Source organism: Hyperoodon ampullatus (genome assembly GCF_949752795.1).
Source record: "Hyperoodon ampullatus genome assembly, chromosome: 6".
Classification (NCBI taxonomy): Eukaryota; Metazoa; Chordata; class Mammalia; order Artiodactyla; family Ziphiidae; genus Hyperoodon; species Hyperoodon ampullatus.
In genome coordinates this window covers 74,874,693-74,888,720 of record NC_136919.1, presented here as the reverse complement: position 1 = coordinate 74,888,720, position 14,028 = coordinate 74,874,693, and the positions used below count along the sequence as shown (strand labels likewise).

General features: G+C 43.4%; 1 protein-coding gene across 1 annotated transcript in view; it reads left to right on the top strand.

Annotated features, from left to right (window-relative positions):
• DMRT1 (doublesex and mab-3 related transcription factor 1) overlaps positions 1 to 14,028 on the top strand; it is a gene marked incomplete at both ends in the record, with an annotated part of 101,356 nt that overhangs the window by 60,455 nt on the left and 26,873 nt on the right. The gene's annotated exons all lie outside the window — the stretch shown is intronic.

Sequence of the window (14,028 nt, the reverse complement as noted above, 5' to 3'; positions counted from 1 at the left end):
AGCCTGGATTTGAAGTGGAGAGAGGCTACCTGCCCAGCACTGGGTCTCTGGTCCTCTCTAATAGCTTACCAAATAGCAGCTGTTGGAAAGGTTGTATAGTATCCTTTAAAGTATTCAGTTATGGAATGATTTTGCTTTGCTAGATTCTTAATATCATGTTTCTCTTTTCTGAACACCCGGAGTGATAAGAATAAGATAGAGACTACCATCAGAAGCCAAAAATGTATTTTCTGGAGGATCAACATGTAATATCAGGGGCCCTTTAAATGTGGTTCAAGTCCTGATATTTTTGGTGAAATGAATCTCTGTATATCGAAGAATCGTTTTCCAAAACTTTTCCAATTTAAAATTGAAGGTGTATTCGTCTTTTGCGGGAGGAAATAACATAATAAAACATTTTTGAATATAATAGATCTCAGAGTTTATGCAGTAGCAATGCAAATAACTCTGATATAATGGCTTTAAAATAAAAAATGACTGTTTAATGAACCAGAGCACTTTGAAATACACAATTCCCCAACTTCAATTTTAACTTTCTCCCTAATGTTTACACTGTGATGATAGGCTGATCTTTTATGGCTGCTGTGTTTCCAGGCCCTGTTTTTAAGTTCTTTGTATTTAAGCATCATCTTTTGATCTAGGAAAGTGAGAAGCATACACAGTTGAGGCAGTAAGTAGAAATCAGGGCAACAGTGAGTGAGTTGGTAGAGAAATCGACTACTAGAACTGACTCTACTAGACAAAAGAAGCTGGTTTTCTCAATAACGTGATTCTCTATAAAGAACTGGCTTCCTGGTGAAACAAGTGCTTAGAGAGTGAGAATCAGAACCATGCTTTGATTTCCAAATTCAGAACAGTGAAGTCTAAAAAAGCTTTATTTACCATACTAAAATAAAACAAAGGATTTTGTTAATATGGAATACATAGGTCGAGGGAACCTGACCAGTTTGAACTATAGAGAGACTGAAGTACACATTATTGATTGCACTTTGACCCATTAATAATCACTTTTTGTCAGGAGTGGACAAACACAATTCTTTATGTAAATATTCATACTGTATAATGTTTGCCCATGTGGTCCTTCTTTCATACTGCCTTTGATTCTATATATTTATGTGAATTATAAGCTCCTTAAGGACAGAGGGCACATTTCATGTACCTTTTTAGCTGCTATGATGCCTATTTGTTTTTCATCAGCTGAGTGAATGAATGAAGGAGTGAATGAACAAAGGAATAAATGAGTCAGGTATGATTTTTAAGTAAGCTTGATCTATAAGAAAACGATCCCGAAAGGTCACAATCCTAACTCATCGTCTCATGGAGCCAGAGTTTAGGGATGGAGCAGTTAAAAAAACATTTGCTCATACAGAAAATTAGGACTGAAACTTACTTTCAGGAAGAAATTGCCTGAGCTCCTTGCTCTAGGAATAGTGGAATATTTTTAGAAGCATTGGCATTCTTGAGACAGAGGTGTAAATTCAGAGCAAGGCAGTACCACAAAAAGATAAGAGGAAATTTACTAGAGCAGACAGGAAGGAGTTTGGAGAGGAGCAATAGGCATTTGAATTTATGGCAGAAAAGGAAAAGGCTCAGAAGGAGAGAGGTTACAGTCCAGGAAAAAAAAAGACCAGCTGCCCCAGTGTCCATGGTGAGAGACTGGGTGAATAACACCTAGGATTTCCTAAAACTGTTCAGGTGATATGTACGTTTGAAAGAGTGTGTTTGAAAGTGTGGTGTGAGGAGACCTCAGGCTCAACCTTCTGATACTTCTCTAACTCACTTCAGACATGAGGGAGTGAGCTAGGAAGAAATATAGTGGAATCTCAGTAATATCTACTTTGGAATTGCCATGGAGAAGGAGAATATGGATTAATAGGAAATCCAAACCTTAGCTTATTTTTTAAAGAAATGCGGCTTTACGGCTTCCAAATATATGGTGTCTTGGGCTCCTACATTGCATGACATTTTTACAGAGCAGGTGGGAAGGGGTGGGGAAAGAGAAAGTTGGGGGTCAATAGGAACACCTCAGGATCATCTCCTGGGGCATTGGATCCTCATTTTTATTATCAACATCGACACAAGTGGGGGCCATTTAGACCCTCTGGTAAATGGGGCTGAGGCTAGTGGCAGGATGCGGGGAGGGGGATGGGGGCATCAGTATAGTCATTTGTGAGAAGGTGGTAGAGGCTGGCTGATAACCAGTTACATTTATCAGTTCTATCAAGTTTGAGTTGAGGTCCTTTGGTTGGTTGCATTAATAAATAAATTACAATTTGTAAATAGTATATCAGTTATTTTAGGTGGGGATTTGTAAGTAAGTTGAAAAACAGTTTTTTCAGTAGGTTTAATGTTTTTGTTAAAGTCTTATTTAAGTACAAATTTGTCTATTAAATTCATTTTTCTTCAGTTTCTTTAAAGATAAACCGTTCTTTACCATCCAAAGAAATGAGTCCAAGTTCAAGGTTTTCCTCTGGTTTTGCTGAAGATTGCAACATGAAAATAGAATGTAGAGGGAAAAAGGATTACAGGGAAAGTTTTCCTTTTGCTGTGTTGCTACTGTTTAATGTTTTTCTTTGTAAAAAGGCTAGGAGCCATTCTCTCACTTTTTTTTTATGTCTTGAAAAGTGTTAGGACATAGATCAGAGATGATGGGGCCTGGTTGTGTAAGACTTTGTGAGCCACTGCAAGCACTTTGGCTCTTATCTCAAGTAGGTGGGAAGCCACTGGAGGGTTTCCAGCAAAGGGGTGACATGTCTGCTTGTGGTTTTTAAAGATCACTCTGGCTGCTGTTTAGGAATAGACTGTAGGGGTGTAAGGCGGAGGCAGGGAGACCAGTTAGGAGGCTGTGGCCATAATGCTTGCAAAAGATGGCAGTGGCTTAGTCGGGGTGGGAGTGATGACAGTGTGGGAGGGTTGAATTCTAGATAACATTTTGAAGATAGAACCAAAAAGATTTGGTGATGAATCTGGGATGGGATGGAAAGGGAGGAGTGAAGGATGACTCCATCATTTTTGATCTGATCAAGTAGAAACATGGAGTTTCCACTTATTCAGGTAAAGAAGACCATGAGAAAAACAGGTTTGCAGGAATTGGGAGTTTAATTTTGCATGTGTTAAGCGTGAGATGTACGTGAGCCATCCAGGTGGATCGTCAAGTAGGAATTGGATGTACGGAGTCTGAAGTTGAGGGGCGATTTCCCTGCTGGAAATAGAAACTTGAGCGTTCAGTGCGTAGATGTCATTTGAAGTTAATATGGTGTCATCACCTGGAGAGGTGAGTATACACGGAGAAGAATAAAGGACCAAGGATTGAGCACTGAGGCCTTCTAACGTTGAGAAGTTTGGTAGATGAGGAGGACCCGCAGGGGAGAGTCAGGTAGGTACCTTCTCCTACCCATGAGGTAGGAAGAAAACAAAGGAAGGCAAGTAAAGAAAGCATTTCAATGAACTGAGCCAAATAATGCTGATAGGTCAGATGAGATGAGGACTGGAGTTGACCATGGGCTGTTGAAAGGTGGAAATGATCAGCGGCTTGATGAGTGGCCCTTGCCGGGGGGAGGTGGGGACCATACCCTGACTTCTCTCCATGTGGGAGAGAAGCACTGGGGCAGTGAGTGTAGACAGCTCTTGAAGGGGTCTTGCTGTAAGGGGAGTAACGAAGTGGGGCAGTACCTGGAGGAGGGGATGAGTTCAAGGAAGCTCCTTTCCTCTTCTTTAAAGAAGGGGGTTATTATAACAGGTTATTATAAAGATTAGCTGATGTGCGAACATAATTGTGTGGGAACATAATTGTCAGGACGATAGCATGTCTCTGAGTAAGCGAGGTGGGGTGGGATCCCCTAGGGCACCCCTTGTAGGGCAGTGGTCCCCAGAGTGGGGCTGTGCATGCTTTGTTACTGGTCTAAGAGGAGGTAAGCAAAGGGATTAAGAGTAAACAGCAATCTGACAGAGCAATTCTATGTTGAATCAATAAAAAAAATTGAGGCTTGTAATTTTTGTCTTTCACTTTCCTAGTAATTCATTTTTATATTGAAGTAAAACCCACGTGACATAAAATTAACCATTAACTGTTTTAAAGTGTACAATTCAGTGGCATTTTAGTAGGTCACAGTGTTGGGCAGCCATCACCTCTATCTAGTTCCAAGTCATTTCCATCACCCCACAAGGAAACCCCATACCCGTGAAGCAGTCACTTTCCATTCTCCCTTCCACCAGCCCCTGGTAACCACTAATCTGCTCTCTTGTTTCGATGGATTTGCCTATTGTAGATGTTTTGTGTAAATGGAATCATATAATATGTGGCCTTTTGGACTGTCTTCTTTCAGTTAGCATAATATTTTCAAGGTTCATACAAGTTGTAGCATGTAATCAGTACTTCATGCCTTATTATAGCCTAATACGGTTGCATGTGTGGATATACATTTTGTTTATCTGTTCATTAGTTGATGGACATTTGGGTTCTTCCACCCTCTTTTGACATTGTTAATTGTACTACTATGAACATTAATGTACTAGTCTTTGTTTCAATACCTGTTTTTAGTTCTTCTGGGGTATACTTAGGAGTGGAATTGCTGGATCATATGGTAATTCTGTGTTTAACTTTTTGAAGAGCCTCCAAACTGTTACTCACAGTGGCTGTACCATTTTACATTCCACTACAGTGTATGAGCGTTCCAGTTTCTCTAGCCAACACTTGTTATTTTCCATTTTTTGGATTATGATTCTAGTAATTCATTTTTATTGTATTTTATAAAAGCATCAGACTGTGGTGGACTGGAAACTGAAAAAAAATTTAAACAAAACAGGCCCTTCCTTGCAGATAGTTTGAGAAACACTGACCTAGTGCCCAAGTGGAAGGCTGGTTTATGTGTGAGTGTGGCCAGGTCATAGTAACAGTTGCAGATTTTTCCGGAAGTGGTGGTAGGAGCATTCTGGAAATGATGCTTCCTCAACTTGGGATAAGGAGGCAGATTGCACAGCAACACCTCTGTGTCAGTAGATGCACACATGTCTACAGGTAGGTGGCATTTCATGTCTGTAAATAGGCATTTTCTCTACAGGTGAATTCTTGAATAAGTTCTCGGAGTATATGTAGCTGGACAACACTTGCAAAGAGGTTTAGATTTAAAATGGTAAAGGTGAACATGCTTAGATCTTTTTGTCTATTTATAATGTTTTGTGATCTCAGTTTGAAAGTTAGAAATGGTGCATCCTGTTTCTTCTGGATCTTTGGCCGCTTCCAGTTCAGATAAGTGGCAGGCTCCTGTGCAAACTCACCCTTCCTTTACATTCAAACTCTGCTTTTTTTAGGAGACAGAAACACACATTTGGATGCTTATTACCTATCACGAGCTGTTTACGCATTAGTCATCTGACACACGTAGGATGTGAGCAGCTCTGAGGCCAGGTGCAGAGCGTTTACATTTTACCCAGAGGTCAGATGGCAAGGTCAGCAGAAGGGTCTCCCTGAGTTGAAGCCCTCATGTTCCTCTGTGATGTCTGGGCAGCTTGTAGAGGTCTCTGTGTTCCCAAATAGGATTTTATGAATGCATTCAGCATTGGCAATTTTGTAGGCTGATGAATCTAGAAGTGCCTGATTTCACTGATGGCATATGCTACCTTCCCCACGGTTGTCATGACTAAATGCAAAGTGGTTGAGCTTTCACGCACGGAATGGACTTGCTTAATGCTGGGCGTTAGAGTTGGATTTTAGCAAAAGATGATGAGGTCGAACCTCCCAGTTTTGCAGGTGAGAACAGTGAGGTTATGCTGCCTGTTGGAAGCACCCTCAGGTCTGCTCACTCATGATCCAGGACCCCAAAGCTGCCTTTAATGTGAGGTGATGTGATAGCTGTCCTGAGCAGCTGCGGGGCGGGGGTAGGAAAGGGGTAGCTCTGTGCTCAGCACCTGAATGGGAGCCACGACTGAGCAGCTGTAGCCTTGAGGGTTTCAGGCTCTTCTCTGGGAGCCTGAGTCTTCTCACTTGTTAAAGAAGTGGGAGGAGCTGGGCCCTGTCGAGCCCACACAGGTGTTGTGAGGATGAGCTCGCGACCCGGGTGTAAACAAGCTCTTTAAATCACACATGCAACAAGGGAGGCAGGGTGATCTTCCTTCCACCATTCCTTTCTGCAAGGGTTGTGTTGATGTTTCAGGCAGTTCTTCTTGTCAGGGAGAAAGCTCTTCTGGAAATGTTTTAGTCTTGCTCAGACAGGCGGGAGAGCAGGCCAAGGAATCTGGGGGTTGCTTCTGTTGTGTATGTTCTGCTTTGAATTGTATGGCAAGCCTGTAGGAGAGAAGAACATTGACCCCTTGCTTTCCCTGCTTTTTAAAGAAAGGTGAATGGGTTTTTATGCAACAGTTAGAAAATGTTGAGTTCAAGCTTTGGCGCTTTAGGAAATGACTTATCTTTTGCTGAATTTCAAAGAAAAGAGCACTTGGCTGGTAAACCTTTTTTTTTTTTTTTTTGCGGTACACGGGCCTCTCACTGTTGCGGCCTCTCCCATTGCGGAGCACAGTCTCCGGACGCACAGGCTCAGGGGCCATGGCTCACGGGCCCAGCCGCTCCGCGGCATGTGGGATCTTCCCAGACTGGGGCACGAACCCGTGTCCCCTGCATTGGCTGGTGGACTCTTAACCACTGCGCCACCAGGGAAGCCCTATGTGACCTTTTTATTCTCAGCTTTAGCTTTGAACAGAGAGGTAAGTGCACCATTCATTGGCAGTGACTGTGGAGGCCGATGCTTGCAAAGGAATGGACCCCCCAGGAGGGAAGATCTGGCTCAGATCCCCAGCTCTGGGCTGGATTGTAAGATACTTGTTTAATCTCTTAGAGCTTTAGATCCCTCACCTGGAAGGTTGAAAAAGGTAATAAGAGCTTTATCTATTTTTATATATGGCTCACAAAAAAATTATGTGAAAGCATGGCAGCAGCTATCAACTCCCTTAATCTCACGTGAAGACCCATCACCATGTCTTATATATCTTTTGATTTCACCAAGTGCCTGGCACTGGGCCGTACAAGTGAAAGTGATCACAGTCATCAAGGAGGCTGTGTTTTTAGCCCTACAGGGACCCTGCTTGAAATGAACCATATGTGTATTGTGATTCTTGAAATTGGCTAGACATGATGGTCTGCTGAGTGAGGAACATGAAGCACACTAAGTTTAAGCATATAATAAACATGGAGAAATGGCAGCTTTGAAGACTTATTTTTAATATATCACATATACAATATGTTTCAAGAGAAACAACCAGGGAAGAGGAATATATAAGGACACCAGCACGTCCCTTTATACCTAAAGAATAGTATAGAAGGCGAGCTGAAATGCCGTTGGATGAGGACACACACAGGCTTCTGTCTTCAAACTTTTTTTCTCCCTCCACGAAAAGAGAGAGAGCTGATGGGGCTCTAATATGTCCTCTGTGTAACATGCTGCCTTTTGACAAGGCCACCATCAGTCTAGAAATAGCAGGCACTTCCCAGGGCCTACCTGAAGGATGTCAGACTCACTCATGGAAGGAAGAAGTTCACTCACTGCAGCACTTCAGCAAGAATTACCAGGGTGTGTTCTCACACGTGAAGGGCGGGGATCTCATTCATTCGTCTCTGTCGTCTTCCAGGTGCCTAGCATGACACCATGTTCTCAGGGGACTCCTGGGATGTTTCATGGTTTCTTGTATGAATAAGAAACTGGCCTCTGGATTCTTTCTGCTGGTGCCTCCCTGGCCCAGAGTTAGGCATTCTGATAAAGCACTTGATGAAATAAATTGGTCATGGGAAAACGTGGGGTGCAAACCCCAGGCAGCAACGTATCCTGGATTTGTATCATGTAGAATCTTCCCTTTGAAAAGCTCGGATTTTAAAGACTTAAATCTTTGCCTATGACAGGTTTTTTTGTTTGTTTGTTTGTTTGTTTTGCGGTACGCAGGCCTCTCACCATTGTGGCCTCTCCCATTGCGGAGCATAGGCTCCGGACGCGCAGGCTCAGCGGCCATGGCTCACGGGCCCAGCCGCTCCGTGGCATGTGGGATCTTCCCGGACCGGGGCACGAACCCGTGTCCCCTGCATCGGCAAGCGGACTCCCAACCACTGCGCCACCAGGGAAGCCCTATGATGGGTTTTTGATTGATAACACAGCCCTGCATGAGAAGTCAGGAGAAGCTTGATCACTGTTCACGCTAAGAGAGCCTGGGTGGAGTTGCAGGCAGGATGCCGTGTCATCTCTGAGCCTGTTTCTAGAGTTGAGGAAGAGGAGCCAGTGTAGGAGCTCAGGTCTCTGAACTGCTTCCCTGGTGTTCCTTCTGCTGGTAAATCCTGTGGTTTCTTCTTCCCTCCCTTTCCTTTTCCTTTTCTCACAAACACGTACTTCGCACAGTCTGTAAGACAATGCCCTGTGCATATTGTGGGGATAGCTCATTTAAGTCTTGTAATCATAGTATTATCTGCATTTTGCACATGAGGACACTGAGGCATGGAGACAATGCCTGTGAAGTAGGGAAGAGAAGGGGGTCCTCATTTCCACATGGCAGGTGGAAAAGCTGAGAACACAGTGATGACTTAGCTGGTCAAAAAACCCCAAAAGCAGCCTTAAAAAATCCACAGGGTATCAGGTGTGGTATTTACATTATACTATTCCCCAAGCTAAATGTAAACTTTAAAACACCTTTATGACTTGATTGACATGGTAAAGTCACTGTTTAATTTTGTGGTGATATCTGAATTTTCTTTTTATTTAACAGGAGGGAGTAAAGTGCAAGTGTAATATTTGACAAAGGCAGACATTGCAAAATTAAATGACTAGTTATTAGCTTTGAAATTAAAAGTGCAAATCGAAATGAAACCACTTTTTAAAAGTTTTTTTTTCCCTCCATAGACATGGTTGTTATTTTAAAATTAGTGTCAATAAAAGGGCTGTTGAATTTCCCCAGATAATTTTTGAGAGAGACAGTATTTTACATTCTACCTAGTCTGTCAGTGGCTTATCATGAGGTTGCTTTTACATCTTTAACTTGTTCTTGAAAGACAGGGCACCTTTGCCAGCGTTTTCCTTTGGGCTAAAGATTGCAGTCAGGAGGGGACACGGAAAGGGCAGAGCTCTGGAAAGCACACTTTTAGGAACTCCCAAGTGTCCTGACACAACCAGGTTGAACACAGTGACTAGACACTGCTGGCCCGTGTTTTCGGGGCTAATTTTATCTTCATGGGATGCAGGTGTGACGTTAGGCCCCCCTACCCACCTGCTCAGTGGAGGAAACCCTATCTATTGTGGACACATGATACACCATCAAGTTTGCTTATTCTGTTACTCATTCCGTGACCCCTTGTCTTTAAAAACCCTGAAGAGGCAGCAGTCACATGGGCATGAACTTGGATGGACAGCGGCCGCTCTGGGCAGAGCGTCCAACATGATCACTCGTGAGATTTCCTCGCTTGATTCTGACTTGAGCCCACGGGGCCTCGGCGGTTTTTCTCAGGCGCGGTGTGGAGTAACTCCGGAGTTTATGTTCCCTCCTTGGTTCCTCAGAGGCCCGGCCCAGGCCAAGTACAACTTGAATAACCTTCAGGAAAGCTGTGCTGTCCTTCCGTCTGCCGCTGTCTTTGAAAATTGCCTTCAGAGTTAGTGAGCGGGAACAGTTAAGATTTACAAACAAGGATGAAGCTTGTCATGCATCTTTCACCATCCATCATCCAGGTGCCGTGCCTGGGCGGTGAAGTGTTCTTCATAAAAACCAGCTCAGTGTGAAATACACCTCGCTGCAGTGTTTACTGCTCTGAAGCTCGTCAGCGGCCCTTTATAGTAAATCCAGATTGTGATGTGACATTACAGTATATCATTGCCCGGCGCAGCGGGGTTTACACTGAGAATGAGTGCAGTGCACACCAGATGAGGTGTCCAAACTGAGTTATGTCAGAATTTGGCTGTTATATGGGGATAGCTTTTGTTTTCTGAGCACTGAAAGTTAGCTTTATATGTATTTATATTTATATATAGGCCTATACTTCCCATCTTGCACATATACATGGGTATACAATATATCCTGGGGTCAGGTTCCAACTGGGCTTCTGTGTAAAGAATGGTGGCCAGCTTTTATGTCCCCTCCAACTGCTGTTCAGATGGAAAATTGGCATCAACGGAATCTTTTGGGGGAACTAGAGTAGGTGGTTATTTCATCATAGAAGTGGGTTTGATTTTGCTGTGTGTAAAGTGGTCATATTTACCATTCTTTCTTACAAAAAAAAGGGCCCCTCTTTCCTGGGATTACTGTGGTACTGGAATGATCCCTTGGCAGGAGGGCAAAGAGAAGAAACCCTACAGGCTGTCCTCACCTGCTCTCGAGCACCTGGCCTGTTGAGCTGAATACATGCACTTGGGGGGAGGGCTCAAAAGTCAGTTGCTTATTTATTATTTTTTTAGTGGGTGTCAAAAGCCTAGTGCTGCCTCTGTTATCTTGAAAGATGCTGCTTCTAAGAGAAGATTGATGGTGTTTTAGCTTAAATCGGCAAAAAAAAAGAATACACTGAGTTTATTGCATGATCAGGCTTATTTACATTCAGCCTAAAAGTGCCGATATTAAAAATGAGCTCCATTAAAAAAATAATATTCAGAGATAACAGCAGGCCCTGCAATCCCATGATCATCTTCTTAACACACATATTTTTAAATTCTCTTTTCAGTGTAGCAGGGTTGTTTGTGGTCTTCACATATTTGGCACTGCACAGAATCCAGGATCTGTCCCCCGTTTACACCAAGTCTAGGGTAGGGGTTCCCCCCACTTTAGATGCAGAGGTGAATATAGCCTTCCCGCCAGTGCCCTCTGCTCTTTTTCCTGGCTGTGTTTCCTCTTAGTCACAGCGTCTTCTTACTGGAGATTGACTAACCGTGCCACGTCTGAGCTTTCGAAAGTGGCACAGGACACTGTTGCAGGTGTGCGGTGCTGGCCTCGGGGGGTGGGACAGGGGCCAGAAGCCTCCCATTGGCCGTGGTGCCCGAGGAGGGAGAATAGCCGTTAGTCAGCCCAACGCGATCACTTCGTTAGTGTTGTAAGATCAACACAGGATGACCAGTTAAAGTTAAATGTCACATAAACCCACAAACGTTATTTTCATGTTTAATAAGCATGTTCACGGTATTTTATTATATTAAAAATTATTTGTTTCTGAAATGTAAATTTAATTCAGCACCTTGTATTTTTATTTGCTAAATCTGGCAACCTCGGGCTTCATCCAAGTCCTCTCTGAACCACCATTTTCGGGCACTGGGGTAGAAGGCGGAAATGAACAGTGGATGGAGGAGAGCAATACTTTCACTAAGCATATTCGGCAGTTTAAGAGTTGCTTCATTTATATCTCTACAAACATAGTACAAGAGGCAGTGCTGATCTTGCTTGGAATGGTTTCCTGTTCTGGTTGAAGCTATTCATGGGTTTCTCTGTGAAAAATTTCTGGATTATAATTTCTCCTTGCACATGTTAACTGTATTGTGTCTTCCTCTGTTTAGGTAATTTGTAGGTGCAGACATTTCTTTTATCATATATTATAGGTTAGCGCCATTAATACAACAGCATCTAAAAGTTAACCCACTGTTGCTCAGACTCAAAATGGAAACTTACAGTTTTCGTGCATTTGGTTCAGTCGTTCCATTGTAGCTTCACCAGGCATTACAGTGACTCCTGAAGCTCTTGGGCAAGACCAGCTCCTCTGTCTCTTTCCTGAAGCCTCCCCACCCCCCACCAGGATAGGAACTGATGGCTCAGTCAATAAACAAGCAATAAATTCATTGGGTGCCAATTATGTGTCTGTGGCCCTAGCATTATGCCCAGGAGATGAAGCATGGCAGAGAACATGCTGCAGTGATCCCTGAATGTTAGCAGATCTTAGGGACACAAGCCCTTCCCTTCCTGCCACAGAAGAACAGCCTGGTCTCTAAGCCTCTGCAGGGTGTGTGAGGAAGTAGCCATGTGCCCCACTGTCTTGCTCGTATTCCAGCCTTGGTTGAAGTCTCCTCCATAAACCTAAGGGAGAGTTTCCATCTCCAGTTAGAGAAGTCAGGATCACAACCAGAGTCTGGGAAGAGGTGTTCCAAATATGCAGCCCTTGTCAGGCGTGTTTCCCCTTTGTTACTCTATGGCTATAGAGGTGGGATGGCCTTGGTTTGTTTGTTCATAACAACTTTATTGATATATAATTCACATACCATAAAGTTCACCACTTTTAAAGTATGCAGTGCAGTAGTCTTCAGTATGTGGACTAAGTTGTGCAACCATTATCACTGTCTAGTTCCAGAATATTTCCATCATCCCCCAGTGAATCCCCATATGCAGTCATTCCTCATTTCCACCTCCCTCTCAGCCCCTGGAAACTACTATTCTACTTGCTGTCTCTATGGATTTGCCTGTTTCTGGACATTTCATATGAATGGAATCATATGATATGTAGCCTTTTTACATGTGACTTCTTTCACTTAGCATAATGTTTTCGAGGTTCATTCAAACTGAGGCTTGGAACAGAGCTTCATTCTTTTTTATGGCCAAATAAGATTTCATTATATGAAAAGGCTTGGTTTATTTTGAGTTCAAAAACTATCGCAGGGGCCAGCAAAACTATTAAGATTAAAACCCTAAGATTCTCAAGGGGAAATATGGATTTATCTCATTTTATTACGTCTTCAATACATGAATGTCTGTAACAAGTAGAACCTACTATATGAAATGAAATGACACCCATAGTTGTGGTGCCGAGGCTCCCCACATTCAGCAAGCCAGGGTGTGTGATTTTCCTGTTTTATGCTAATACTATTTACATTAGTTTGCCAGGGCTTCCATAACAACATAGCACAGGCTGGGAGGCTTAAGAAACAGAAATTCACAGTTCTGGGGTTTAGAAGTCTGAGATCAGGGTGTTGTCAGGTTTGGTTTCCAGTGAGACCCCTTTTTCTTTGGCCTTTCCTCTGTATGGTAAGAATACTAGTCCTACCAGGCTTGGACCCTACCCTTAAGACCTCATATAACCTCATTTATCTCCCTAAAGGCACTGTCTCTAAATACAGTCACATTGGAGGCTAGGGCTTCAACTTATTAATTAGGGGTGGGGCGGGGTATAACAGTTCAGTTCGTAACACTGTTGAAGAGTTTAGCGTCTCTGTATGTCTCCTCTTCTTGCTGAGGTTCTTGGGAAGTAGGAGAAGGATGCTGAGGTTGGTCGGGTGGGCCAGTGTGTATAGAATGAATGGAGTATCTTGCCTGGTCTTACTGCCAACTGTCTGGCATTTGCTGCCTGTTCACTCACCTCCCAAGCTCTCCGATGCTCCGAGCCCAGCCTGTGGCAGGCCCTCATCTGCAGGCTGGGTCCCCAAAGCACGGAGGTTTTTAGAGATGGAAAACTCCATGGTCAGGCGCACACCGCTCACCCGGACCACTTCTTTTCCAGATTGTTGCCTTTCTTTTTCTCATCCCCACTCCCCCCACCTCCCCCAAATTTGGATTCTTCTTTTTCTCTCTCTCTCTGAGTTTGGGGGAAGAATTTCCAATTTCTTGCCATCTTTGCCCTTGAAGTGCTCCATGTAACCATAAACAATTAAACCCTGATGTACTGCTACAAATTAGAATCTTTGCCACTTTTCCTGGCAAATAAAGCAGGTAAGAATTAGGGCCTTCCCCCACAGGGAAATGAATGAGAAAGCAGTGCGTTGTTTCCCAATGTTACTGTGAACTAATGCAAAGGTTACTTCACGGTAGACTTATGGTTAGCCTTCATGAGCTAGCTCATGTCCCTTACAGATCAACCAAATAGGAAAAATAATCTCTTACTTTGAAGCACTTTGACATACGTCATCTTGTTTAATTCCAACAACAGTCTTATTAGGTAACGAGCCTTTTTCCTCCTGACACCAATTCTGACACCAACTGGGTGTCCTATAATTCAGTTTTAATACTGACTGTCCAAATTTAGCCCAGACCCCATGGGTTAAGGGCTCAGTCTCCCAAGACTGCCCGCATTTCAGATGCCAGCCATAAATGGGGTGATCAGGT